This window comes from Drosophila serrata, unplaced genomic scaffold (assembly GCF_035046125.1).
Source record: "Drosophila serrata isolate PLE 108 unplaced genomic scaffold, ASM3504612v1 contig_85, whole genome shotgun sequence".
Classification (NCBI taxonomy): domain Eukaryota; kingdom Metazoa; phylum Arthropoda; class Insecta; order Diptera; family Drosophilidae; genus Drosophila; species Drosophila serrata.
The window spans coordinates 82705-109933 of NW_028256983.1; the positions used below are offsets into that span (position 1 = coordinate 82705).

General features: G+C 36.1%; 1 long non-coding RNA gene across 1 annotated transcript; it reads right to left on the reverse strand.

Annotated features, from left to right (window-relative positions):
• Nucleotides 1-851: 851 nt before the first annotated feature.
• LOC147644835 (uncharacterized) lies at nt 852-27219 on the reverse strand. The gene is made up of 3 exons (XR_015273263.1): nt 26179-27219; nt 1405-1573; nt 852-1258 (listed from the first exon to the last, which is right to left on the reverse strand). It is a non-coding gene; the product is annotated as an uncharacterized LOC147644835 (long non-coding RNA).
• Between the last annotated feature and the right edge of the window lie 10 nt (nt 27220-27229).

The following is a 27229-nucleotide window of genomic DNA, read 5'->3' on the forward strand; positions in this document are numbered from 1 at the left end:
AGACCATCACAGAGCTCAAGGATGCAATTAGGAAATGGCCAATATATCGGCTGATATGCCCGAGAAAGTCATGGAAAATGCTCAAAAAAGGACACTTTTGCCATTGTCGATATTGTGTTCAAAAACTAACAAAAATGAATTGTAAAGGATCAATCTAAATAAGCATAAAATATTTTCCATGAATTTTTGTTTTTTTCCAAAGTTATTCAATATTTTCATACCGAAGCTCGAGACGGCGCACCTTATACAGGGAACGCCTTGGCTTTCAGAGCTCGGCCGGCTCATTTCGTTATGATTTGCAACACCACACAGCCTGTCGGCAGAGGCCTAAGCTCACATCTACACAAAAAAAACTAAATATATGTGTTTTTATTTTAAACCTGCAAGTCATTCGACAGCGTGCTTCCTAGAGAACACAAAAACAAAAAACATGTTTTTTGCTTGCAAGTTAATATTATTGTCTGGCTCAGTTAGTTATTTTTTGTGCCCATGTATGATATAAGACATGCTTAATATAAATTTAAATTGTTAATTTTCTGCTCATCAGAGACACCACTTATTATTTTATGTTTTATATATCAAGCACTACGAATACATAAGTTTTCGCGTGAACAGCAGCGCTCAATTTAATCTAAATTTATTAACCTTTGTTAGAAAAATCCTATTTAGTGTTGGTCAAAACTTCGCAGAGAAGTCATGGTCAAAAGTCAAATAAATTAAGTAATAAGTACAGCTGAAAGCATAGGCCAAACCATAAAATTACAATATATTTGTATATACCTTAAAATATCACACTACGTACAATATATATATTAAATAAAATGTTGTATAAATAAATTAAGTTTTACTCACCTGAGTATATTTTGGCGAACAAAATCTAAAGATCGCTTAGACCCAGCTACCAGTGCCAAAATTATTTTCGAGTTATAATAGGAAAACAAATCCATGCAATCATTACGCAAATGATGAAGTTCATAGCGTATATTTTCATAGTTACGAAACTGAAGAGTCTTTAACACGTCCTCTGGAGCAAGATATATGGTACGATATATTTTGTGAAATTGTATGAAATCCCATTTGTCAATAGGCAAAAATCCTTCAGTGCGCCAATTTGTGTCATTAAGTTTTTCTGGTGGCAGCTGAAAAACTCGTCGACCTTTTGAATCCGTTGGCTCAAAGTCAAGCAAATCGACAAACATGTTTATTATATCAATAACAGCACGTTCCATACAAACTGATTTCTTTTCCAATACACGCTCTGTGTAAGAAAAGAAACCCATTTTTACAACTAAAGCAACAAATATTAATTAAATTATACGACACATTTTTAAAAAAATGTATAAGCTTATCGATATAGTTATTAATGTTTTGTTTTATTTTTTTCGTTATTTAAGTATTTGTTACCTATTTCGGACCGTAATTTATTGCTTTCTTCTAAAAATTCATATGAAGAAACAGGCTCATCTGGAATATAAATATATAGAAATTCCGATATACTATACATTTCTTGCAAAACACGCAGCTCTTCAATGTCCAAAACTGTTTTAAAAAATATCTCCACTTCTTTTATTTTCTATTAAAAAAAATATTATTATTCATAAGTTAATTATAGGTTAACACTTTATTAAACAGTGCGGCACATTTTGATAAAATTGTACATATTCATCATATGTTTCAGAATTTCTACAAGATTTGTAATATGCTGGGAAGAATTTTAATAAAAAAATGTTTCGGAGAACTAATATTCAAGTGCACCACTGAAAATAGTGTACGTGTTTTAACGCTTTGAGAACCGCATATGAAAACTGGTATATTAGCCTAATGTCAGAGTGTCTACAAAAACCGATGCGATAATATTGAGTTAAAGCAAGGCAATGTTTTTACTGGCAATCGCTTAAAAAATGTTTCAGCAATAGCGGATTAATACGGGAGTTCAAAGAATATAAGTAGATAGCAATATTTATCCCTACAATATCGCTTGAACTCGTTCAAGAACTAGCTTCGCTTAATATCTCATTTAGAATTTAGTCGATTTTCGCGACAGCTCTAATTCAAATCCAATTTAGATTTAAAACCTTTCCACTTCGTAAAGGCATCTTTTAGTCTATCGTACTGTGTTCGAATACAATTTAATACAATACAAACACTTTGGTCAACCTTTATCTAGTATAAGAACTTAATAATGAATAGCTGTTCCTATTAAGCTTTTCCTTATTCTGCTCTTGGAATCCAACAAACTGTCCTAGTTGCCATAGAAACTATTGATAGTAATCAAGTGGTGTACGGATTATTCAAGAAGAAGTACACAGTGCTTAGTACTTTATTGTTTAATCACTATAATTGAACTGAATCAATATCCGATACCCATACTTAATGATAGTGCAATGAAGAGTTTCTCAAACGGAGTATGGAAATTTCCCTCTTCTCTCTTAATACAGAGTAAATTATGTTGTTATGCTTATATGTTATTTTTCAGATCAATATAATTTCAATACAACACTACACAAATTCGTTCTTTTAGTATATTTAAGGTACCGTCACGTTAATAAGTTCGAATTCGGTGTGTCCGCTAAAGTGTAATGGGTTTTTGATTATTTTATGCAAATTTATATTGGTATGAACTATAATCATGATCAAATGATGTCTCCACTTGCAGCCAATGTTGACTACTTTGTCCAGCGGCATTCCAACTGGGCGGCACGATATCTTGCAACTTCTGCTGGCAAATCCGTTTCCCGTTTTGCCATCTCGCTGAACATGTTATGCTTCAAATCAAAGAGTAAACCGATTTTCTTTTTGATCGCTGTCATCTACATCATAAACGCGGTATAAATTGATAATGGTTTGGAAGAAACTTTTCGTCCTGTCAGGATTTCTTGACATGACATTTTTTGCTGAGAAACGTCTCCTCATCTCCACAGGAGTCACATTTGTTTTGTGACATGGTTTACTATGTGTAAACTTGCCTTTTAAACCACTGGGTCACTATTGTCACTAAACTTATTAACTACTTATGGGGGTCATGAAGAAATAACAACCTTGAAACGCAACTATCAATTCGTTAAAGTTCTACAATTGTAAAGTGAGTAAAGCCAGCGGAGTGTTTTTTTAACGTTCTATAACTTTAAAAGACGACCTTTTTTGACTTAAAATTTATTGTGGATATACTAAAATAAACAAATATTTGGTAGAAGATCATAAATAAAAATGTTAATTTATTACAATCATTACATTCACCTTATACATATGTCGGCGGCAAGGGTATGTCGGTCGGCGGCAAGGGTATGTTATCCATGTTAACACTTAAGATAATTGACGCAGCTGCACAGCGAGTTCCGATCGGTTCGAATACCCAAGTTCCACTAACTGACCATTTCAGCATACGCGCTCACGTCATAAACTCACTCAAGTCGAGCGTATGCAGCCATCTCTGTCTTACTCAAGACTCTTGGTATCTTACCATCGAACCTCACTCAGCAGCAGAGCGTCTCTGCCTCTGCTGCCGTGTTTTTGCTCAATATCAGCTAGTAAGGCAGAAGCAGGGAATTCCCCGAATCCCCAATTTACCAGAATGCTACATTTACTAGGAATCACACTGCGACACGGCCTTCCTGACTTATCACACGTCCTCGTGTGCTACATCCACCACCCATGTCCAAGTCACATACTAGACTCTTTTAATTATGGTATCTCTTAGTTTTAATAACATAACTTTCTCTAACAATTTACAAACTTACAGAGCCGCTTACACAAGCATTAACTGGCAATTTTTCTTATCTAGGAAACACAATTTCCTTTCGTTTACAAACATAATACTTTTTCAACTTCATGATCTTATTCATATCATTTAATTCTAATCAGAATTTTCCAATAATTCAGATTTTACATACTTAGATTTGTCTCTTAGTTTCTCAATTTAATTTGGTGTCCACACTTACACCCAATCACCTTGACCCCCGCCATAACACTTCTCATCCCTGTGAGACAGCTGCTATGGTGCGGTCCTCAATTCCCCTCTTGGGACACAGGCGCACGCTTACTAACGTCGTCTTTTAGTTCGTTCCCCTCCTGGGAATCGCCATCCCTGTGGCCATCGAATTCTTCGTTTAATTCGTTAATTATTTGTCTGCTTGGTAGCGCTCTTAGCCACTCATGTGAATATTTATACGTTCGCTTATTAATTAATGATTTTAGTTCATATCGATCGCCGTCTAAGACTTTGATCACCTCAAATGGACCTTTAAATTTGGGGTCAAGCTTTGTCTGATGCCGTTCTTCGTTTTTCAGCAAAACATGATCACCTACTTTATGCTTCCTAATCTTTGCCTTATTTTTGTCAAATCTTTGTTTGTCATATCTTGCATTATTTTCCATATTTTCCTTGGCTTGAATTCTAATCTGCTCTCTATCTACTTCATTGTCTTCTTCGTTTATTGACAATAAACCAAAAGGCCTAGCTTCTTTTCCTATTAATAGCTCTAAAGCGCTAAACTTGGTGACTCGATTTGCAGTACAATTCATGGCCAGTTGTACTTCAGCCAATGCCTCCTGCCATGATCTCTGACTCGTTTCAACTGCTGTCAGCATTGTCTTGAGTGTGCTCATCACGCGTTCAACCTGTCCATTTGCCCTACTGGCTCCCGTAGCGATCAAATGCAGCTGAATCTTTTGAGCGGAACAGAAATTGCGAAAGCCTGAGCTAGCAAAACAACGACCTTGATCCGCTATTATTCTAGTTGGCAATCCAAATAGCGCCACAACCGATTTCACAGCTTTAATACAGTTTTCGGTGTCTATATTCAATGTGTGGTAAAAATAAACGAACTTGGTGAATGCATCTATTAAAACAATGACATATTCTTTTAAGTCGTTCTTGCCACTCATTTTACCCGTTATGTCGATGTGTACTGTGTGCCATGGTATCTCTATCTTAGGAATTGGATGCAATTCTGCCTGGACCTTTCCATTTGTGGGTTTTGCTAGTTTGCACGTGATACAATTTTCCACAAATCTACGTACATACTTGGTCATATTCTCGAACCAGTAATATCCATATACCTTATCTAATGTTTTTTCCCATCCCAAATGCATAACAGATTCGTGTACGTGGTTGATCACTGCCCACCTAAACGCCCTTGGAATTACCGGCAAGCACCTTGTTTTACCATTCCTCTGTATTTTCCTATGCAATATACCCTTTCTTAATTCAAATGTTTTATTTAAATTTTCCGGTAACTCGTTATTGCGTAATTTGGATGAAATATTGATTATTTCAGGATCGCGCTGCTGTTCGGACACCAACCAATTGTCGGTCACTTCAGTAAGATTAATACGCTTCTCAATTATTTTATCCACACAATTATTTCCTTCTGACAGTGGATTTCGGGAAAGGAAATCGACATGCGCCATTCGCTCCCCTTTTCTATATTCAAGATCGAAATCAAATGACTGTAAAAACCCCCACCATCTATGCACTCTCGGTGTTAATTCCATTTTGGTGCGACTGGCCTTTAAAGAGTTACAATCAGTGTAAACGACAAATCTACGACCTTGTAAATAATGCCTAAAATGCTTCATAGCATTGACAACTGCTAAAGTCTCGAGTTCGTACGAGTGGTATTTTGCTTCTGCCGGAGAAGTACATTTGCTATAATACTCCACTACATAGGATTTATTTTCGATTTTATGTAACAATATCGCCCCGTAACCAATGGAGCTGGCATCTGTGTGCAATTCTATTGGATATTGTGGATCAAATATAGTTAATACTGGTGCCTGTGTTAATACACCTATTATTTTCAAACGTATTTGTTCATGTTCTGGCAACCAGACAAAATTAGCATTATTTTTCGAAGTAAGCGTAAACAATGGTTTTAATATTTCGGATAATTTTGGAATGAATTGTCGAAAGTAAGAAGCTAAACCAATAAACTGTCGTAATTGAGTAACAGTTTCCGGAGGTGGCAACCCTATCAATGCCTTGATCTTTTGTGTATTTGGCCGAACTTCTCCATTCGTTATTTCAAACCCAAGGTATTCGATTTTAGTTTTAAGAAACGAACATTTCGTTATATTAAATGAAAATCCGGCTTTACTTAAGGTGTCCAACACTATCTCTAGTCGTTCTAACGCTTCATCTTTTGTTTTAGCTACTACCATAACATCGTCAATGTAAACAATTGCGAATGTGTGTGCCAACGGACCTAGGGCTTTTATTATTGCACGCTGAAACACAGAAGGTGCGTTCTTCAGACCAAAGGGCATGGTTAAGAATTCGTACTGTCCATCGGGTGTAACGAAGGCCGTTCGCTCAATTGAATCTGGGTGTACAGGGATTTGGTAAAATCCACTTGCCATATCTATACACGAAAAGTACCTTGCACCACGAAGACGAGCTATTTGATCCGAAATAAGAGGCAAAGGATATTTATCGGCAATTGTATTGTCGTTTAAAACGCGGTAATCTACACAAAGACGATCTGTGCCATTTTTCTTCTTAACCAGCATCATGGGACTAGCAAATGGTGAGCAGCTGGGACGAATAATTTTTGATGTAAGCAATTCATCAATTTTGCACCGAACGTGTTTCCTCTCATCTTCGCTAAGCCTATAAGGTCGGCGTTGTACAGTCTTTTGTGGATCTATTAGCATAATTTCTAATTGACCTGTCGTCACACGAGTCATTGGAATTCCGTCAATAAACCTATCAGAATGACATCTCAACATATTGTTTAATATCATCTTATCGGAATCGTTTAAATTGGTGTCAGAATTTATGATTTCTTCATACTTCGCTAGGCTCAGAACATTAACTCTTTTTGTCTTATAAAAGCAAAATTTATCTGCATCAATTGATACACCAAAGCCCAGGCCTAAAACTTCACGGCCAATCAACACGTCATGCTTCAAATATTTGTCCATAACTACATGTAATAAAACTTCTAAACAATATTGTTCAATATTAATATTACTCAGAACTTGCAATGTGCTACAAATTGAATCGTTACTTATGCCATTTAAAGTTACAATATTGTTAAATCGTTTTCCGGTGAATTTATCCGCAACACTCTCCTTGACCAGTGAACATTCGGCTCCAGAATCGAAACAATATGGAATAGACTCACCGGATAAGGTAATTGTTCCACTTGGTGGAGCTACGGTACAAACGTCAACTCGCCTCTCGTAGCTCTTGTTGTTTCCACCAGTACGATTTTTCGGGCATACAGAAGCCACATGTCCGTTTTCATCGCACTTAAAACATTTAATTTTTGGTCGATCCTTCACTCCGGCCGTGCTGCTCACGCTATAACTCCTTTCTGTTGGGGTTGATGCTTTCTCCATTCGAGAGCGGCATTCTGCATATTTGTGGCCAGCCTTTCCACAAAAATGGCACTTCACCTGCAACTGCATTCTTGTTTTCTTCTTATCCGGACCCGTCGAATATCCATTCTCCTCGTTGATACGCTTCTTGAAAGCGTAAGCCTGTAGCTGCTGCTGCAGCTCATTACGAGTCGTCACATTCGTTGTAAACAGCCAACGCAACAAATTATTGTCAATTTGAGCCATGTGAGCTAACGCTACTGATACCGCAATCTCCTCCAAATTCTTTGCCTTCTACTTAGAGAGCAATAGGGTGACAATGCGACTCCCGTACTCAGCGAAACTCTCTCCAGTTTTGGGACGTCCGTTCAGAATGTTCATCAGTATGGCAGAAGTTGTCTCAATGCCCACGAAACGTTGGATGAAGAGTTCCTTAAACTGCGGCCATGTGATGCCAGCGAAGCATATTTGGGACAGCCATTGCGATGCACTGCCTTCTAATGCTTTGCTTAACGCAATCACAAGCGTACTGCCTTCGAGAGCATTATCCGCAAAAATTAAGTCGACTGTAGTACACCCAGCTGATGCATCTGCTCCAGCTGTGTCAGGGCAAAACTTGGGTAGAGTGACGTGGAGTGCTCTCCCGTCTATTGTCGGTGCTCTTGGTGCCTGCATGGATTTTATTATTTCCATTAAATTCCGATTTTGTTCTTCTAAGGCTGCCCTATATAGACTAGAGCTGTCCTCTTTTGGCGGAGCCAATCCCACTTCTGATGTCGGCGGCAAGGGTATGTCGGTCGGCGGCAAGGGTATGTTATCCATGTTAACACTTAAGATAATTGACGCAGCTGCACAGCGAGTTCCGATCGGTTCGAATACCCAAGTTCCACTAACTGACCATTTCAGCATACGCGCTCGCGTCATAAACTCACTCAAGTCGAGCGTATGCAGCCATCTCTGTCTTACTCAAGACTCTTGGTATCTTACCATCGAACCTCACTCAGCAGCAGAGCGTCTCTGCCTCTGCTGCCGTGCTTTTGCTCAATATCAGCTAGTAAGGCAGAAGCAGGGAATTCCCCGAATCCCCAATTTACCAGAATGCTACATTTACTAGGAATCACACTGCGACACATACATATTATATTTACAGTTTTACCAGTACAGCTTTTCATTCATAGTGTTGCACTTTCCTCTATATAAAACGATCGTTTGTATGGTAGCTAGACATAGTCTTCCGATTTTCATAAAACTAAAATCGAAATTCCAGAAAAATAGAAAATGGGTATGTTCGGAGCAGACCGCTAGCGCCTAATTGTGCGCGCATGGGTGTATGGCTGCACCTGCTGCGCTCTTAGCTTTTCTCTTTCGTTATCTATTTATCTATCTCTTCTTCTTCTGTCGCCTTATCTTTATGCTAAGCTACATTGTAAGCGTTTTGATATATATGTTAAAAACTAAGCATTCGATCGGTAGTTGCAGCTCCGACCAGAGAGAAAACAAAAATAAAATACAGCATATAATCGACCTATTCGTGCGTTCGTAGTTATTGCTCAAGGGTGGCAAATTTGTTGTCTTCCCCATAAACATTTTGGTGACCCCGACGTGATTCTTTGGTTCGGAGCCCTCAACCCGGTGTTCGTTGTTTAATATCGTTTAAACAAATCGCTTTGCTTCGCTGTCGCTTACTGGCATTCGGTTATAAGCACACAAGCAAACTCACATACACACATACCTTGTACATAACAAGCTGAGTGCATATAGCCGGCCGCTGATTTTCGGTTTAATCGCGCTGTTTAACAAAAGCTGTGTTGTGCCAAATATTGTAGAGAAAGGTGGCTCGCGCTTAAGCGTCGTTAATAGCGCCTATTGAACATATATATACTTATACATATATAGCATAGACGTGCGTGTGCCAAAACTCCGCTGTTTCGAGGCAGACAATTGCAACAACAACATTGTCGAGGTTCCGGTGCATATCGGTGACGCTGATTAACCTAAATTTGCGCGGTGAAAACTAAACGGGTTCCTATATACCGAAGCGGTCAGACATTTTCCCTTAATTAAATCTTTTCGCGTGAGAAAATAAAGATGGCTAATACGGAAAATTCGGTTCAGCATCAAAATGAGCCGCCAAGTGACGTGGACTTTTACCGAGCCAAGGCCCAATCCCTTTTGCGGCAATTGAGCTCGATGAATTATTTCATAAATCCGGAGACGGTAGATCAGTTTGATGAAGCTGATTTACTGGCGCGACTGGAGTGGATTAATTCATTAAATTTGGCCTTTGATTCCGCACAGACTTCGCTGGAAAAATTGGACTTTTCGGAGATAGCAAGCGACCATCGGATTGAGTTCTCCACGGCGTTCATGGCTGTAAAGGCGAAAATAAATCGAGGTTTAGCGGTGCTTCGCAAATCTCAATTGCCGGCTGCAACCGCTGCAAATTCAACTTCCATAGACAATTTTAATCATCCGGATCTTTCTTTCCGATCTAGGAAGCCTCGGTTGCCAATTTTGGAGATAGATCGGTTCCATGGATCCTACTCTGATTGGCCGGATTTTATTGCAACGTTCAGCACAGTCATCGGAAACAACGAAGAGCTAAGTGATATTGAACAAGAAAGGAAGCTAACTTCGGCACGCCGAAGTTTATATACCCTTGCAGATAGAAATTCTATGACTAGGAATCCATACCATATAAATTAAATATATTTGTGTTAAAAAACAATGAAGTAATACCTGCTTTCATTTCATTCACCTATACATATTATATTTGCAGTTTTACATTCACAGATTTGCATTTTTCCTCTTCATCAAACGATCGTTTGTATGGCACCTATATGATATAGTCGTCCGATTTTTATGAAATTTGCCACAAAATTTAAGACTAATATAAAATGGCTACACCTCAAATTTGATGAAAATCTGTTGAAAACTGAAAAAGTTATAATTTTTAATTTTATTAATTTCTCGATCGTTCCTATGGGAGCTATATGATATAGTAGCCCGATTTTCATAAAATTTTATACAAAATTGTAGAGTATAGTAAAATGGCTATATCTCAAATTTGATCCAATTCTATTGAAAACTGAAAATGTTAAAATTTTTTTTGTAAAAATTTTCCGATCATTCCTATGGCAGCTATATGATATAGTCGTCCGATCCGGCCCGTTCCGACATATATACGAGTGAGAGTATATAGAAGGCTAACTACAAAGTTTCATTCAGATAGCTTCAAAACTGAGAGACTAGTTTGCGTAGAAACGGACAGACGGACAGACGGACAGAAGGACAGAAGGACAGACGGACAGACGGACAGACGGACAGACGGACATGGCTAGATCGACTCGGCTGTTGATCCTGATCAAGAATATATATACTTTATATGGTCGGAGGTGCCTCCTTCACTGCGTTGCAAACTTCTGACTGAAATTATAATACCCTGCAAGGGTATAAAAATTACAATATCTAAGGTCAAGTTTAGGTGGTGTGGCTCTAGAGACCATACGTTCGCTTGAGCCCTCGAATGCCAATTATACAAAGGCTTTGGACTTACTCAAAAATCGATTTGATAATAAAGTTCTACATTTTCAGGCACACGTACAGGCAATATTTGGGTTAAAAGGTGTCGAGAAGGGATCAGCCAAGGGTCTACGGGAGTTAAGCGATTGCATGAATTCGCATCTGCGAGCAATCCGTACCCTGGCCACTACGCAACAAATCTTGGACGGATTGCTGATTCACATCGTCGCACGGAAGCTCGATCAGAGGACGCGGGAAAAATGGGAGGAGGATTTGTCCATCAACAACCTAGCTACGTGGGATTCTATGGAGTCGTTCTTGCAAAGGAGGTGTAGGATGATGGAAAATTTGGATCAAGCCTTGGTAACGCAAACACCAGGCCAGCAGGTGGGAAAAAACCTGCACAGATATAGTTCAAACGCGTTAATTGCTTTAGATAACTCAAATCCCCCTTTATGTATATTTTGTGACGCTAGGGATCATTATTTGGCAAAATGCTCGCGATTTTTAAATTTGAGTCCAAATCTTAGATACAAAGAAGCAAAGAAGTTGCACCTGTGTCTCAATTGTTTGCGTAAGGGGCATAGCTTGCAGCAATGCAAGTCAACGCACTGCAGATATTGTCCTATGAAGCACCATTCATTATTGCATATCAATCAGGACCCATCCGTACCATCCACCTCAGCCTCATCAATATCATCCAGTCCACTTCCCAACTCTCAGCCATCAACATCATCTTCATCAGCATTAGTATCATGTTCACATTCATCGAACCCTCCACCAAGCCCCACAGATATTTTGCCTGTTGATTACGTGTTGCTTCCAACCGCGATCATATATTTGAGAAACAAGGCTGGAGAATTTGTGCCTTGCCGAGCATTCTTAGACTCGGCTTCTCAACTAAACTTCATAACGTCTCGTCTAGCGAATCACCTTAATTTGAATTGTAGAAAGTCGCATACCCTAGTCGCTGGGATTGGGGCATCCTCTTTGAATGCTGATACGGCAGTCGACATTGTAGCGCAATCCCAGGATGCAAGCTATCGTGCCTCATTCTCCGCGGTTGTGACTGACAGTATCGCTGATCCTCATTTTAATCGGTCAGAGCGGATTGATCTTATAATTGGTGCTGGACTCTTTTTCAAAATAATGGCTACGGGACAAATTTTTTTGGGTAGCGCGTTGCCAACCCTTCAGAACACCAAACTTGGTTGGATCGTGTCTGGAGGGCTGCCGAGTGCGTCAACTCCTCAGTCTGTCTCAGCTGCCGTCGTCAAGGATCCTAGGAATCATTTTGATGGTGGCACACTTGCTGCCGTAGGAAGGCCAGCTGCCTTCTTGACCCCATTTCGGAAAAGTTGTTGGCCAATTGGAGGCCACAAAATCGCAAATGCGTATCAAGCCGTTCTGCCCCACGATGCCGATATAGTTGAAACAGTACCTCTTCCAACGGGGGGAGTATGTTCGGAGCAGACCGCTAGCGCCTAATTGTGCGCGCATGGGTGTATGGCTGCACCTGCTGCGCTCTTAGCTTTTCTCTTTCGTTATCTATTTATCTATCTCTTCTTCTTCTGTCGCCTTATCTTTATGCTAAGCTACATTGTAAGCGTTTTGATATATATGTTAAAAACTAAGCATTCGATCGGTAGTTGCAGCTCCGACCAGAGAGAAAACAAAAATAAAATACAGCATATAATCGACCTATTCGTGCGTTCGTAGTTATTGCTCAAGGGTGGCAAATTTGTTGTCTTCCCCATAAACAGGGTATATTACATGTTTGTTCTTTGATAAAAATTAGTTGAAAACAAATTATCCGATCTTTCATATTGCAGCTATATGATATAGTCTGTAGATCTGGCACAGTTCAGACTTTTAGACGAGTGAGAGTATATTGAAGACTAACTACAAAATTTTATCATTCAAAACTGAGAGACTAGTTTTCGTAGAAACAGACAGACAGAACATGGCTACATCGTCTCGGCTATTTATGCTGATCTAGAATATATATTTGTCGGAAACTGGATTTTCATCCATTGTCATACAACTTTTGTATTTTATGCAACAGCACAGCGAGTTCCGCTCAATTTCGTTAGCAAAATAAACTAACTAGACATCTATAATTATGCTCAACCTTGCTCTCTCAAGTTGAGTCTATGTCGTCATCTCTTTTTATCTGTCGACTTTCGGTAACTCGTCAACTGGCCTCACTCACCACCAGAGAGCACTATGGTCCGCTTTTCTTTGCCAAAACCTTTTTTTTATTAAGTTTTTAAAATAAAGAGATCTTGGTCCCGATGGATTAGAAATAGAGTGACCATCAACGTGGAACGTCTAAAATGTTCATAGGTCGCGCCACTCTCGGGGGCGAGCCTTTAAAGTCTGCTGTATGACGCAGGTCAACGGGTAGAATGAAATTGAGTAAAAAATAACAATAACGAAAACTCGGAAAAAACATGCCGAACTGAAACAATTTTTTTTTTTATTGAATCAGTGATGTTTGAACTACTTGTTTTGTAACAGGAATTGTTTCATGTGGTTCTCTTATCTTTGTTTGATGTTAAAATATTCCTTCAAAAATATGTAGATTTTCATTGAAATCCTATTTTAAAAAAGCTATACAAAGGGAGTCCCACCTAGTCCCACCTCTAGACCTATTGGAATTTGTAGGCAATACAATACTTATTAATATTAATTATTGTGATGTCACCTTTGACCACATTTCTTGGAATTTCCATTAAAAGATCACAACATTATGTCTGAAAATGGCAATTAAAAAGTTTTAACACTGTCTTTATATTAAAGCAAACTGATAAAAATACAATAATTTATGGAATGTCAAAACAAAATTAAATATCGTAATTAGTTTTTATAATCAGTTTTTCCTGCAATTATAAACAAAAACAACGCAATACTTCGATTCTTTTAATAAAAACTATAGGAATTAGTTATCCAATTTCAATAAAATGTAGTTAAAATTGCATTATTTATATGTAACCTAAGTTTTATGAATTTCAAAAATTTTCTATCGTTGCTAAAAGAGCTATAGGATATTGTTCTCTAACCCGGACAATTTTTATCAATCAATTTTTTTATCATCTTATAAGTACAAAATTACGAATAAATCTACCCAATGTTGTCCAATCTATGCCACTCCAGCAAAAATATTAGAAAAAACAGTTTTACATTCTAACCTTTTTGTTCCCAAGCTTGAAGCTCTGCAGTATGGAATAAGTCCATAGCATGTAGGGTTTTTTGAAAATAAAATTGAATTTAAGAGATGGCATATAAAGGGTGATGATAAGATTGAAATGAGCAAACGGAAAGATAAGCATGCCAAAGCAGAATAGAAGCGGCAATACCAATGATGATAATACGGCAAGGACACCTTTTGTCAATACTAAACTGGGTTTGAGTCGAAGTAATTCCAAATGATTTACCGGAAAACGATTTGGAGAGGATTAAAAACAAAATAAAAAACTTTATTGTTCAAGTTAAGAGACTGCTGAACAGAAATATTCGTCGCTTCAAAGAAGAAAATACTAGCTGGCTTGCATCGGAGCTAATATTTTGTTCAAAAGAGGATTGTAATCGTAATCTTGGTGGGCAACCTCAGGTCTCTTATGACGAAGGAAGCTTACGGCATAAAAGAAAGTTTGCTTCCAAACTTGCAAAGGAAGCTGTTATGTCTGTTAAGAAGGCAAAAAATACAGATATTACTCACATTTTAAATACGGCAATAAATAGTCCTGACAGTTTAAAATTAAGGCAACTACTTTCATTGAAAGAGCCGATACCATTATCAAATAAATCAAATACCAAAAATATTTGCCTCAATATAAGAACTGGATGAAGAGCTTTTAGACAAACTATATATCATTTTGAATGTTTTATCATTCTAATATGGCGTTTGCTCTAATAAGTTTAAGAAATTTTCTCTTTCATCTGAGGCTCGCATCTAATATTACAAGTGCGTTAGTATTTTGCATGCCATGCAAAATAGCCGAGTGAACAATTTAACCGACGTATTACCCCGTGCTTTGGATTCTTCTGATCCTTACTTATCAAGCATCGCTCCAAAAAAGAGTTATTGCACTTTTAGTTTCTCCGAAACCGGAAGATGAAGCCCAAGTATTATTATTCGTTGCAGATCTCTAAAAGATACACAATGCCTAATAAAAGTTTAGAAAATATGGCCTATAGGATAAGATGCAAGAATAAAACCCAGGACTAGACAATGATGGTTTTTCAGGGTTGTCATTACCAAAGAGTGGCAACAATTGTGCAAATACTTGAACTTGGTAGGTCATTCAACTAAAAACCCTAATGCATGGAACATGATTTAATTAAATGATGCGAGATGGTAAAAATACTTCAGGCAATGACTGCTGAGCAAGCCGAATATATCCGCATCGTGAGGGCAATGGAAAATAAGAAACCAGAAATTACCAAGACCATACATCAAAATATTGCCAATTCGGTCAATAAATATTGTTTAGGTTGCACTTATGGGTATGAAACATAGTTTAAGACATAGGGTTTCAAAACAATGCAATTGAATAATTTTGAGAAAGTAAGTTTAACAAGAAAGGAAGCTAACTTCGGCACGCGGAAGTTTATATACACTTGCAGATAGAACTTCGATGACTAGGAATCCATACAATAAAAATTATATATATTTATGTTAAAAAACAATGAAGTAATACCTGCTTTCATTGCAGTTTTACATTCACAGATTTGTATTTTCGATCCACATCTAACGATCGTTTGTATGGCACCAATGTGATATAGTCCTCCGATATTTATAAAATTTGACACAAAAGTTAACACTGATATAAAATGGCTATATCTCAAATTTAATGAAAATCTGCTGAAAAATGAAAACTTTATAATTTTTAATTGTATTAATTTTTTGATCGTTCCTATGGCAGCTATGTGACATAGTAGTCCGATTTACATAAAATTGTACACAAAATTGTAGAATAATATAAATTAGCTATATCTCAAATTTGATTAAATACTGCTGAAAACTGAAAATGTTCTAATTTTTTTTGTAAAAATTTTCCGATCATTCCTATGGCAGCTAAATGATATAGTCGTCCGATCTGGCCCGTTCCGACATATATACGAGTAAGAGTGTATAGAAGACTAAATACAAAGTTTCATTTGGATAGCTTAAAAACTGAGAGACTAGTTTGCGTAGAAAGGGACAGACGGACAGAAGGTCAGACGGACATGGCAAGATCGACTCGGCTGTTAATTCTGATCAAGTATATATATACTTTATATAGTCGGAGGTGCCTCCTTCACTGCGTTGAAAACTTCTGACTGAAATTATAATACCCTGCAAGGGTATAATAAAAAATGGCTATATGTTAAATTTGATCAAAATCTGTTGAAAACTAAAATAGTTATAATTTTTAATTGTATTAATTTCTCGCTCGATCCTATGGGAGCAATAGGATATAGTACTGCTATATCTCAAATTTGATAAAAATCTGGAAACTGGAAAAATTATAATTTTTAATTGTATTAATTTCTTGATCGTTTCTATGGCAGCTGTATTGTATGGTAGTTCGAGTTTCGTACAATTTTTTTAAAAAATTGTTAAGTAACATAAAATTGCTATATCTCAAATTTGATAAAAATCTGTTGAAAACTGGAAAAGTTATAATTTTTAAACCCTTGCATGGTATTATAATTTCAGTCAGAAGTTTGCAACGCTCACTGCGTTGCTAGATGGCTAGATCGACTCGGCTGTTGATCATGATCAAGAATATATATATACTTTATATGGTCGGAGGTGCCTCCTTCACTGTGTTGTAAACTTCTGACTGAAATTATAATACCCTGCAAGGGTATAAAAATATCAGGAGATCAATCCACAAGCTGGCGGAGTTACCAGAGGATTGATCCCGTGGAGGCGTTCAACTGGGCCGGTTTTGGCTAATTTAAACTTTTGTTCTTGAAAAAAATGTTTTATTGTCAAGGTAATATTTTGCACTTTGGGATGCAACAGATTCGAATAGGGTGTACTGCAATATTCAAACTGTACTTTAACCCCAAAAATTGACATGATTTGCGCTCATGCCAAACAAAAAGACGAAGCGCACTGTCAGTCGCTCAGAAAAACCAAAATCCAAAATCAAAATCGGATTTTTTTACTTGATGCCGATATTCTTACGGTCATTTTAAGACAAAAATATCACATTACTTGTGGATTCTACATCCATTAGGAGTGAGCGCTGCCGGTAAACCTTATCTTCTTTTCCGTTTTTCTCAAAACTACGTTTTTTAAAACGGTGTACATGATTTCTCAAGAACTGCTGCACCGATTCTCTTCAAATTTACACAGCATTTACACAGCTTCTCTATAACGTCCTCTATGGCATGAAAGATAGATAATTGATATGATTTTTCGTTATAAAGTTATAAATTTTAAAATCAAAAATTATATTTTTTCAAAGTCCTCCCATTTGCTCAAAAAAAATTTTTCCCCAAAAATGGCTACGCCATGCTATAGCCATACTTATATAAATTATAAAGAAGTTTTTGAATTTCAGATAATAAATGTGGTGTTCAGCACGTACACCATCCGACCATTCCCTAAAAAAAATTCCTTTTTTGACTGGCTATACCTCTGCCATTCGTAAATATTTATTTCTTTCAATCAGTATTGTCAAAATGAATTTTTGAAAAACCCTCAAATTTTCGGGCCTTCAGGGTGGTCTACCCCCTTAAGCTATTAAGCGACTTCAGAGACTCTTAGACAGGTGGCGGCATTTGCAATGTTTTGCGCCCAACATTCTGCAGCCACTCTGGCGACCCAGCTGACTACCCACATTAACTTAATTTAGTCTTTTAGATTTAGATTACCTCGGACAAATTACTTTCTGACAAATATCTAAATCTAATAGGGTAAAATCAAAGACATTAGAGTCTATAAGATGCCTTACGACCATACATTCGTTTTGCAACATGAGGGTTATTTTTTTTTATTTAAACGACAATGGCGTTTTCCCTGCCCTCTATGTAGATAATTTAAGAATCTAAAAATTGAATGCGCTGCTTTTATGGCCGAAAAAAGTGGCTGGACCATAGTGCACTGTCACCAACAGTCATCAACGTGCCACTGGGACTTCTACCGAGCCGCCGCTCTTAAGCGGCAATCGTGCCAAGCCCGACTCACTCGAGCTCTCATTCTTAAAAATCAGTATGTACATTCTCTTGCACTCTCCCTTTCTCAATAATAAGCGGGAAGGGTTTTTATAATCGCGTTTTTTAACGAGTTAGGAGTAATATATATTATTATAGATAATATATAATTTTTGATAAATCACCCATTAATTATTGATGAATTGTTAATAAATGTTGATGAATAATTGATTAATTGTTGATGACTGTCTAGGGCATGCCTATGTATGGACATTCATCGATGAATCATCAACAACATCGCCTTGATGGTATAGTCTCCCGATTTTTATAACATTAACACCGAAACTTAAACGTTAGATCGTAAATGTAAAACTGTAAATATAATACATAAAGGTGAATTAAATAAAAGTAGGCATTACTTTAAAGTTTTTCTACATAAATATTATATATAATTTATATTTTATTATGTTATTAAAGATGTAATGACAATCTGCCTAAGTAAGCTTCCTTTCTTGTTTTATCTGTATTTTAGGCTTGCTATTTGTACAACCGGTCTACCCCAGCCGATAGATGATGTTTCGACAAAATGTAACTCCTCCTATGTACATGTAAAAACGAGTTTTTAATTTTAAATTGTTTATAAAGAACACTTCACATCACATCCTAGAATATCTACTGTCTGTTCTGGAACCTTTTTATGTAACTACGTTAAAGACACAAAGCGATTAGCGTTTTTTGGAGACTTCTACAAGCTCTGGCTGGAAACAAGCTATCTCATATAATGTAAATAGTAAGGACCTAGAAAAGTGCATAGAAGATCGCGAGGAAGCATTTATTACAAATAAAGTCGTGGTTCCGGGCATTTATTTGGATCATGCAACTAGCTTCGTCGATAGACCCACAACTATCAAAACTATGCATTTGCGTCTCTACGTTAAGGCTCCGTTTCACAGTGTTCTGTCCATGGGTCAAAAATAAAATAAACTGATTAAACAAATTTTCAACTCAATTTACACACTTTGTCTCTAAAATGTTCAGTGCATGGGAGCTCTGGTGAAATATTTTGAAATAAAAGCACATTTAAAATCGGTTTGGTGTGGTAAAATGGGTTTTGAAGCTCTAGGTAGCTCAAAGAAGCTGGGGTCGAAAAAATTTTTCTTTTGAAATTTGAAAGCTGGAATCGTTTGCCCATCGTTTGCCCATGTTTGCCCACCTTTTACTTTTTTTTGCCCACGTCCAGTTTTGAAAATATTCGACTTTGAAAATTTTCATCATTTTTCGAAAAACCAAAAGATGACTTTTTTCAAAATTTTTTTTTGGAAATCGCAATAACATCGTTTGCCCACGTTTGCCCACCATTTAGAATTTTGAAAAACTTCAAGTTTAGAAAATTTTCAAAATTGTACTGGGAAATTTTGAATTTTAAAATTTTGAAAACTGGAATCGTTTGCCCATTCGTTGCCCATGTTTGCCCACCCTTTACTTTTTTTTGACCACGTCCAGTTTTGAAAATATTCAACTTTGAAAATTTTTCAAAATTATAACGTTTGCCCACCCTCTAAAACTAAATATTTTTAACAAAAAACGTTTGCCCACCCTCTAAAACTAAATATTTTTAACAAAAAAACGATTGCCCACCTCTTCAAACTAAATTAAATCGTTTGCCCACCTCTTAAAACTAAATAAAATCGTTTGCCCACCCTTTAAAATTAAAAAATATCGTTTGCCCACCCCTTAATTTTAAGTATTTATATTAAAAAACGTTTGCCCATGTCTTAAAATTAAATATTATCGTTTGCCCACCCCTTAATTTTAAGTATTTGTATTAAAAAACGTTTGCCCATGTCTTAAAATTAAATATTATCGTTTGCCCACCCCTTAATTTTAAGTATTTATATTAAAAATCGTTTGCCCATGTCTTAAAATTAAATATTATCGTTTGCCTACCCCTTAATTTTAAGTATTTATATTAAAAAACGTTTGCCCAACTCTGAATATTAAATAAAATCACTTAATGTGTTATGTTTACAATTGATAAATCCGTAATATCGGTTGCAGAAAGTACTTGTTACGAAAAAAAAAAAACAAATATTACAAAATTATTATAAAATCTGGTTTGGAAATGGTTCAAATTGCTACGTTATAAAAATTCTACTAAAAATGTTACAATTTAATTTTTCCGTTTTTTAATTTTGCATAAAACATACCAGCTATGGCCGAAAAACATCTAACGACAGGTGCCAGGACAAAAAAACACTACTGCCTCAAACATGTTGCAGACAGAGTGGCGGCCATACGATATAAGTCGTTGTTGCAGAATTGTGATCCCGAAACTTTATGATTTCTACCGCCTATCTGACGCTAAAATTTCAGTGGAATATTTCTTACAAAGTTTCACGCATCAATGATCGCAACCGAGAGTCGTCTGGGAAGACTTCATGTGGCGCCTTTACGTCTATTATTTAGTAGTATTTACATATATAGATCCCTGTATTCTAATATGCAGATATTCCCATCTTTATACATGGCGCCAGCAAGTCCTTGCCTCAGGTAGTCCCACATTTTGTATGGTCTGGCATACGCAGGCAGAGGCGCCACATGAAGTCTTCCCAGACGACTCTCGGTTGCGATCATGTTTTTCGTGGAAAAAATCTAACGACCTGACGGCTGCTGACAAAAACTAATTACTTCAGTTTGTACTAAAATATGTCGTTCTTTATCGGTAATTAACAACTTTTCCCCGTTCGTCCCCCTTTTCACACAATTCCGCAATATTTAGCGACGTTCGAATTTCGCCATAGCGATCTCTTCGATATTTGGCTCAGCAATAATCGCAAAATATCATCTGTGTTAGATTGCATTTATGAGAAAATGAGCCATTACCACGTCGAAGATGATAAAAAATTAGAAATCAATATTAAAAATCAATTATTAAAAAAATTACTACCAAAATGGAATACCAGGAAAAAAAATGTTGAATGATATGATATGGGCCTACGAGTAAGCGTGCCAAAGCAAAATGGTAGCGGGAACAGCAATGACGGTAATACAGCAAGAAGAGCTTTTGCAAATATTGAACAAATATCACCCATAACCGGCTTTGACAAAACCCTTTTAAATAATTTTCACGTTATATTAATAGCAGTTTCATGTAACTTTTATATAAACTCTGACAAATTTCAAACTTTTTGTAAGAAAACGTTTTGCCTATATATGCATAAATACCCGTGGTACCCCATGTCACCAATGATTCACAAAATATTAGTCCACGGTTTTCAAATAAATAATTCAACGTTAGTTCCACTAGGATGCTTAGGCGAAAATGCTTCAGAAGCCCGCAATAAAATCTATAAAAAAGACCGACTCTCACACGCAAGGAAAAATAGCCGAATCAATACTATGACTGACATTTTCCACAGGGCGATCGATTCCTCGGATCCGTTACTATCTAGTGTCTGTTTAAGGGAAAGAGAACTAAAAAACACAAAAAAAGCTATTCCCAAAGAAGTATTAAGCCTTCTGGAGCTGCCGTCAACCGAGAACAACATCCCATTTGAAAAGGAATTGCAATCTGATTGTGATTCGGATGACGACTTGAACGAAGGCAGCTCAATAATACTAGAAGAAGAAGAAGAATATAATGTTTAAGACAAAACCCATACATAACATATAAATATGTACAGATATATATAAATGTAAGTATATTGTCTGAATTCAGCATCATACTCAATTTCTAATTATAATACTACGAATCGGTTCGTATGGGAGGCAATAGAGGGCGTGGTCTCACAGACTCAAAAGTTTTTTTACATTATTGTCTTTCTGAAAAATCATAATGTGCAAAGTTTTAGGTCTGTAACTCTATTTTTTGAATTTATGCCAAAAAAATTGACTTCTGGACCATAGTGCATAGCTGGTATGTTTTATGCAAAATTAAAAAACGGAAAAATTAAATTGTAACATTTTTAGTAGAATTTTTATAACGTAGCAATTTGAACCATTTCCAAACCAGATTTTATAATAATTTTGTAATATTTGTTTTTTTTTTTTCGTAACAAGTACTTTCTGCAACCGATATTACGGATTTATCAATTGTAAACATAACACATTAAGTGATTTTATTTAATATTCAGAGTTGGGCAAACGTTTTTTAATATAAATACTTAAAATTAAGGGGTAGGCAAACGATAATATTTAATTTTAAGACATGGGCAAACGATTTTTAATATAAATACTTAAAATTAAGGGGTGGGCAAACGATAATATTTAATTTTAAGACATGGGCAAACGTTTTTTAATACAAATACTTAAAATTAAGGGGTGGGCAAACGATAATATTTAATTTTAAGACATGGGCAAACGTTTTTTAATATAAATACTTAAAATTAAGGGGTGGGCAAACGATATTTTTTAATTTTAAAGGGTGGGCAAACGATTTTATTTAGTTTTAAGAGGTGGGCAAACGATTTAATTTAGTTTGAAGAGGTGGGCAATCGTTTTTTTGTTAAAAATATTTAGTTTTAGAGGGTGGGCAAACGTTTTTTGTTAAAAATATTTAGTTTTAGAGGGTGGGCAAACGTTATAATTTTGAAAAATTTTCAAAGTTGAATATTTTCAAAACTGGACGTGGTCAAAAAAAAGTAAAGGGTGGGCAAACATGGGCAACGAATGGGCAAACGATTCCAGTTTTCAAAATTTTAAAATTCAAAATTTCCCAGTACAATTTTGAAAATTTTCTAAACTTGAAGTTTTTCAAAATTCTAAATGGTGGGCAAACGTGGGCAAACGATGTTATTGCGATTTCCAAAAAAAAATTTTGAAAAAAGTCAACTTTTGGTTTTTCGAAAAATGATGAAAATTTTCAAAGTCGAATATTTTCAAAAATGGACGTGGGCAAAAAAAAGTAAAAGGTGGGCAAACATGGGCAAACGATGGGCAAACGATTCCAGCTTTCAAATTTCAAAAAAAAAATTTTCCGACCCCAGCTTCTTTGAGCTGCTCTAGGTATTTAATTTACTTTTTGAAATTAATTAAAACTCACTTGTTTTGTGCATTTGTGTGAAGTATGTTCATAAGTGCTTCGTGAAACCTATTTGTTTGTTATAACTGCGTCCCCCCCCTTCCAACCAACCTATTTATATAAAGCATTTAAAATAAGTTTTTTTTTGGTCTATACGAAAATTATTAAATCTTCAGTCAGAAGTTTGCAACGCAGTGAACTAGTACCCTCCGACCATATAAAGTATAAAGTATAATCTATATCATATAAGAGTCAACAGCTGAGTCGCGCTAACCAAAGACATTACAGTTTTGATCTAGCCATGTCCGTATATCCGTTTCTACGTAGACTAGTCTCAGTTTTTAATCTATCTGAATGAAACTTTGTAGTCTTCTATATACCTTCACTCGTATATATGTCCGAACGGGCCGGATCGGACGACTATATCATATATTATTTATTATTATTATACCCTTGCAGGGTATTATAATTTCAGTCAGAAGTTTGCAACGCAGTGAAGGAGGCACCTCCGACTATATAAAGTATATATTCTTGATCAGGATCAACAGCCGAGTCGATCTAGCCATGTCCGTCTGTCCGTCTGTCCGTTTCTACGCAAACTAGTCTCTCAGTTTTGAACTATCTGAATGAAACTTTGTAGTTAGCCTTCTATATACTCTCAGTCATATATATGTCGGAACGGGCCGGATCGGACGACTATATCATATAGCTGCCATAGGAATGATCGGAAAATTTTTACAAAAAAAATTATAACATTTTTAGTTTTCAACAGAATTTGATCAAATTTGAGATATAGCCATTTTGTATTAATCTACAATTTTGTGTAAAATTTTATGAAAATTGGACGACTCTATCATATAGCTTCTATAGGAACGATCGAGAAATTAATTCAATTAAAAAGTATAACATTTTCAGTTTTCAACAGATTTTTATCAAATTTGATACATAGCCATTTTATAAGAAATAAAAGAAGTTAATAAAATTAAAGAGTATAACTTATTCAGTTTTCACCAGATTTTCATCAAATATCATTTTATTTTAATCTAAATTGTGTGTAAAGTTATAAAAAAAAACCGGACTACTATATCACGAACGACCAAAAAATGAATACAAGTAAAAATTATAACGTTTTAAGTTTTCAGCAGATTTTCATCAAATTTGAAATATAGCCATTTTATATCAGTCTTAAATTTTGTTGCAAATTTTATGAAAATCGGACGACTATATCACATAGGTGCCATACAAACGATCATTAGATGTGGAGCAAAAATGAAAATCTGTGAATGTAAAACTGAAACTATGATATGTATATGTGAATGAAATGAGAGCAGGTATTACTTCATTGTTTTTTAACATTATTATATATATTTTATATTGTATGGAAGGCATCCAGGAAGTCATCGAAGTTCTATCTGCAAGGTTATATAAACTTCGGCGTGCCGAAGTTAGCTTTCTTTCTGGTTATTATTATTATTATTATTATTATTATTATTATTATTATTATTATTATTAGTTTTATTATTATTATTACTATTATTATTATTATTATTATTATTATTTATTATTCCCCTATATGAAAATCGGAAAATATCTAGGGAATACAATCCTATTAATATAAACTTAGTATTATATTTTCGAGAGTTTGTGTACTTTTTATGTACTATAAATTTGTTCTTATTTAACCACAGTTCTTGTCCCTCTCATACCCGATATGCACATGTGTGTATATTGCCGACACAATTTTAGCTGTCTGCGTGGCGGACTGTTAAACATTAATCCCCAGTTGGTCTTATATTATAAACAAATTTTTGTGAGCATGCTTGAAAATGATTTTACTACAGTGTATTATTTTTTTAATTTGTTAATTCAATGAATTTTCTTTTAAAAATGTTTGTTTCACTTAAAGATTGACCAACAATATCAAAATGAATTAAAACCTGTGGTTGAATATGGTAACACAAATTTACTACATTAAAAGTACTCAGACTCTTGAAAATATAATGCTAAGTTCAGATTAATAGGATTCTATTCTCTTTATATTTTCAATATTCATTTAGAGGAATTCTAGATAGTTTGAAAATCACAATGTAAAATAATTGCGGAGGATTTTTTTTGTCGTCGGACTTCGTTTTGAATATATCCCAAAAGGGAAATACCTCAGCACCGAGTCCTGAGTTGAAAGGAACAGCGTTCGATTCTGGTATGGAATGCCGTGCTTGCCACTTTGCTGAACTGGAAACCATGTATAAGGCCATCCCTGCTCAACACCGTTTTCTGTCTCGAATCGCTCACCGCATGAAGCAAAGTCCGACTGTGTCAGCCGCTCTTGCATTTCCGCACTGTGCAACAAGCAAATCGACGTGATCCCGCTCCTCCTCTCTTCGGTATTCTTGATCGTCCCTCAGTGAGGGACGGCTAGTTCGCGCTCCACTTCTCGGGCCCGCTCTCGCACCAGAAGCTTAGCTTATCGGTCTAATGCGCGGCCCTTATGTATGCAGCGAAATAAAGCTGACGCATTGAAGCGAGCCCCACGACGCCCACGACTTCTATTTTTAACCTCTATGGACTAAATTTTCTCCGCCTGCGTTGCGGGAGCTATTTTAAACTGCAAGGATCTTTAGCGGCAGGATCGCCTCCCTACACAAGATTATTTAAAATACTGTCCGCAATGTTTCATTTTGATGAAACTGTCAACAACTGAGAGCCGACAGCCGAAAGGACAAATGTACATGACTACACGCTGATAAGGAAATTAGTGTTCGTTCATACCTTCTGCTCTACAGCAGTCGGATAGTCATAATATACAAGTATGTATATATTTTTCTCCTCTACTAAAAATAGCCAATTTAATGCACATTCTCTGATGTATCTATATGCGTAACAAACCAAGAAAATATCAATTCGACAGCAGCTTGCTTGGAGAATAATATTTACAAGAGTATAAGAACAAAAAACTTAAAAATTTGAAATTAAGGCTTTAGATATTTTTTTGCTTGGGTAGTCATGTAAACACCCATTTCCAATTTCAAGAAATCAATTATCACTAGTTCGCGAAAAACTATATGGTTCCGATTGGCTCATAAACGGACATTTCGTACAAAAAAAAACAAATGAACAAATAATTCTTCTAAGGATAGAAAAGTTGATTTATTCCGATATCTTACCTCACAAGCCTTCTCCACATAATCTTCAAGACTTTCAGATATCCAAGTGACCGTTGACAAAGATGGCTTTAACATAATAGATACTTCTTGTAAGCGAAATCGCATTATGTTTATGAAGACAGGTGTAAGAGAGGAACGCAGTTTATCAAAGCGTTGCAAAGTTGCATTTAAGGATGTTGCAGGTCCTAATAAACGATCTTTGCAGTAAGCCACGGTTGCAGCCATATTAGGTACTTCTAAATTTAGTTTCCACATCCACTCTGTCTCTGAGATTAATTGTAATATAGCACGATCCAAATTAACATTATATATTGCCTCATCCTTGTTTACAGTCATAATAGGAGCGTTTAGCAGACAACGAACTTCTTCAACGTAATCAAACCAAGCTTTATGATAAGCCATCTCGTAATGACAGATGATTCCATTCATGTAATTGTAATAACGAACTGTACGTTGGGCTTTCTTATGAGCAAGTACGCAGTGACGGGACTTAAGTGCTTGCATTGGCACATTAATTTTTTTAAAAATTGATCGGATCCAGACTATTCGACCAGCAACGGGAGGAAGGTTTCGAGGAATAAAAGGATTACCCCTTTCCTCATTATACACATCTTTTAAAAGAAACATTTCCTTTTCTAAAATTTCAGCAACTTCTAGGTATCGACGATCTAGACATAAGCACTCCAAATTTAAAGCTTCGAAACGCTTAAGAACCAACATTACTGATTCCGCTGTGAGACATTCAGTGGAAAGAAATTTAACAAACTGTTGCATTCCAACCTCAGCTTCCTCAACTTCTTTAAAAAATTTGTCAAAATCAATATCAAACGTCTCAATTCGATAATTTAGTGGGTCATATGATTGGCTGCTAATGGCAATACGGGCGCCTTTTATCATAGAGTTAAACTTTTCCATTCCACTTATCATGTTACGTTCTAATATAGAATACGTAATTTCCGTATTAGCAATCCACTTAACTTTTTCCAGGCGCTGTAGAAAATTGTCCAAGCAAGTAAATATATAAACTGAAGATACAACCCATGGCCGCTCG